The 3993-nt window shown below is 21.1% G+C and overlaps 1 long non-coding RNA gene across 3 annotated transcripts; it reads right to left on the bottom strand.

The window, feature by feature from the left end:
* Positions 1 to 682: 682 nt before the first annotated feature.
* Positions 683 to 3893, bottom strand: LOC126909262 (uncharacterized). Of its 3 annotated transcripts, none has more exons than XR_007704978.1 (7): positions 3709 to 3893; positions 3497 to 3637; positions 3237 to 3314; positions 2646 to 2807; positions 2376 to 2559; positions 1969 to 2146; positions 683 to 1365 (listed from the first exon to the last, which is right to left on the bottom strand). It is a non-coding gene; the product is annotated as an uncharacterized LOC126909262 (long non-coding RNA). The 3 variants fall into 3 exon arrangements; XR_007704976.1 differs by having other exon boundaries at positions 685 to 1365; positions 3248 to 3314; XR_007704977.1 differs by lacking the exon at positions 3237 to 3314 and having other exon boundaries at positions 685 to 1365.
* Positions 3894 to 3993: the final 100 nt, after the last annotated feature.

Below are 3993 nucleotides of genomic sequence, written 5' to 3'. Positions count from 1 at the left end.
TATTGAATATTGATAATATTATTATAATATATATACACACAAGTAATTATTTTTTTTAAATGTTCAAAGCCATATTTATTATGTTTTATTTATTTGATTATTGTAATAATAAAAAACAATAAAAAAATATATAACTTTAGTAATATGATCAAGTAGTGATAGAAGTTTCAAGCTTATTTAAAGCAATACATTTTATTTAAATTAAAAAATTATAGTATACATTTTTACTCAAATACTCATTATTTAAATGATTTTTATTAAAAAACTTGTCTATGATAATACTTAGATAATATTATCTATGCATTGTATATTATATCATAATATATTGTTGAATTGGTGTGTAATTTCACATATGATTTTGAATACTCAGTTTATAGCATCATATTGTGTAGAAATATATATTTTTCTCCATTCTTAGTAGATGTTAAGTGGATACCTTACACTAAATATTCTACACCTTATCAAAACAACATCAAGAAATTTTTTATTTGTAATTGGTATTTTTAATAATAAAAATTGATCACTTATGGCAAATATCTTTTAAAATTAAAACTATATTAAAAATATTTAACTCCAAAAGCCACAAAAAAATTATTAAAAAATTGCGAATATGTATTCGGAAAATGTTACCATTATCAACACTCAAATACTTATTTTGTTTAATTCTGAATGGTGTCAAAGCCAAAATTATCACATATCTATAAACTAAATTTTACATAGAAATACTAATATAGAAACATCCATTTAGTTAAAATAGAAAAGGAAACTTTATTAGATAATAATAATAGGTTGGATTGGGGTAGTAAAGATATTTTAAAATATACAGATTATTACATAACATAATAGAATCATTTACTTTGTTAAAATTGTAAGTACAAAATACATTCACAAATTAATTACAATAAAATTAAGTTAATATCATACTGTATATTATTAATAAACAATAAGATATACATTTTTAAATATACAACTATATAACAGTTATAAAATATATTTAAGAGTCTCGTAGATTTTACCAGTACCCTAAACTCTTTTAATAGTTGGAGTTAAGTCAGGTAAATTATTTTAAATTCTGAATCATTTAAATTTTGAAAATGAATATTTATATAAATAATTTCAATACAACATATAAATGTGACACAAGTTTAAATTTATATAAACTAAAATACTTAATGAATTAGGAACTTAAAGGTGTGCATCTATTCATATATTTATAATAATAACCTACTGAAACATTTATAACAAAAGATGAAACACATTCAACTAGCGATGATTTTCCAGACTTTTTGTTTGTTTTCATTTGAGATTTAGTTAGTACTAGATATGGAATCAATAGAAGTTTCAATGCGTAGCTTGTTCTAGTATCTAAATAAAAATTAATTTAAATATGATTTGTATCAAAAATTAAAATAGTAATAATAACTAAAATATACAACTAATAATTTAAAATAGATTTTGGAGATTCATACATTTAAATTTTACATGTTAAAATAGATGAACTACAGTGACTCACTTATCATGCACTACTTAATTAAACAAAAAATAAAAATATTGGTTTCTTTTAGTTCAAAATCTAAAAGTTATTATTAATCATTAACCAAAGTAATTTTCTTAATTAAATTATACCCTGTAAAATAACATATATTATGAATTAACTTTTGTAAGGAAATATACTAGTGAACATGTAGATTAAACAAAATATAAATGAAAACACAATTGAAATTAATGGATTAATACTTAGCAGAGCTGTGAACTATATTTATCACTTATATATGAGTATTTCAAATACACAGTCTGAGGATTATTTATAATAAGTTAATAAAATGACATAACATTTTTTTTATAAAGACTAGTTTAATCCCAGGACTTATAATTATGTCTCTGGTTAAATTACAATATTAACTTTTAAAATAAAGGTGCATACAATTCACAGGATAGATAATTAATAATTATACAATAATAACTTACATTCAGTTGTATAGTATCAAGTTGTTTTAATAAGTCATTAGCATAATTATCTTTCACTAAATTTCTATGTAAGCTCAATAAGTTATTTGAAAACAAAATCCACTTTTTAATAAAGTTTAGCCAATTATGTTAATAGTTTTTTGTTTCTGGATATTTCATAAAAAAATCTTCAAAAAACCTAAAACAAAAATTTAAATAATAAGTAGTCACAACACATTGCTTTTTTTTATAGTTTTAACCAGTATCATATTTGAAAATAAAAAGTAAAAAAAGTTGTTGATGAGTTGATAGAAATATTACCTAAATTTTAATTTAAATATTAAAACATGCATTGATTACTATATTATAAAAAAAATAGACATAGATAATAATATTAATTACTAATATTTATCATTTTTTTTTCTTACCAGATTATATCCTTTAGGACTACATAAAATAGGCCATGATTTAAAATTTTTAGACAAATGACGACCAGTAATGCTATTTTAAACCTCGAATTCCAGCCATTCTTATTTCCATTGTTTTTTAATCTCATCAAAGTTAGAAAAAACCCAATTGTGCTTAACCAAACTTTTGCTGATTCAGCTTCATCTATTTTAATATTTATATTAAATAAATAAATGAATTGGATGTATTAGCATGAATATAAACACATAAATGTTTGATAATATTACTACCAGAAAATGTTAAAATTGGTAATGTTTCAGAGAAGTTTTTATTTTTTCGTTTACTTTCAATAGCACCTATGCTCCAAAACTGGCGTACACAATTTTGTCAATGTTTCACTAATTCTTCTTTTGCATGGAATTATTTTGACTTGATAGTATAAAATATACTTTCTATAAGATAAAAATAGTAATATTAAAACTCATTTTTAATTTTTTATGTTCAAAAGCATGTATAATTCTGTTTTTTTTTATTAATATATACTATTAATAGTATTAAATTCAAATTTAAAAAATAGCTATCAGTAAATAAAATAATAATGAGGTAACATGTATTAAAAACTTTTATATACATACATTTTTTAATTTTGAACTAATTTGTTAAATTTAAAAATATTATAATCTGTTTTTATTTAAAATACATTGGTTATTAAAAGGGTAGGTAATTCAAATATCAAATATTTTTCTAATTTGAAAAAGAGCTTTAATTATTAAATTTATTGATGAGTATTTGAAAAATGTATTTATTTGCATTTATCATTATTATTAATTGATTATGATAATTTAAAAAAAAAAATGTAAATTAATATAATAGTTTTAAACCTATATCCTACTTCTTGTTCTTTTGGAAGTAATTCAATGATAATTGAAGAAATTTTCCGAAATTAAAAATCAGTTCCCCTAAAACAAATATTTAATATAACATAAGTTTAATAAATAGAAATATTAAATTAGTATAAAATTAAAGGTCTATGATTATTTTATATAAGAACTATAAGTTTTCATGCATGTTAACTATTTTAACTTACACCCATACATATTTAATTTATAAAAAATATTTAAAATAACATAGTGTATATTACCGAGCTTTGTCTTTAAATAAATAATTTATTAGGTCTCGTAAGTGTATTTTGAGCATCATTAGATAAATGTTCATGGTTTACTTTTGCATCAGTCAAAATAAAACGACCATCATTAGTTGAATACATCAAGCTCATAATAGACTAAAAGTAATACATATTTATTATTTTATAATTTGTCATATTTAAAGAATAAAATTTTATTAGTATATTACCTGCAAAGTCCATTTTATTGGTTAATGTTCCATACTTGAAATTTGATTCAGTTAGAAATGAATATGAAGAAAATTTATTAGAATTAGTTTGCACATTTACACTATCATCACTTTTATTACTATTTAAAACACTTCCTACATTGATAATTCCATCCAAATTTTTATACTCTGTCATATGACAGCTATAATTACAGTAAACTCCCTATTATCCGCGAGCGGATTATCCGCGTTGCGGATTATCCGCTGTCTTCCACGGAATCGTCTACATACCTATTTGTAAACAAA

The sequence above is a fragment of the Daktulosphaira vitifoliae genome, unplaced genomic scaffold, assembly GCF_025091365.1.
Source record: "Daktulosphaira vitifoliae isolate Bord-2020 unplaced genomic scaffold, ASM2509136v1 Scaffold_215, whole genome shotgun sequence".
Lineage (NCBI taxonomy): Eukaryota > Metazoa > Arthropoda > Insecta > Hemiptera > Phylloxeridae > Daktulosphaira > Daktulosphaira vitifoliae.
This window is presented reverse-complemented; position numbering and strand designations above follow the sequence as displayed.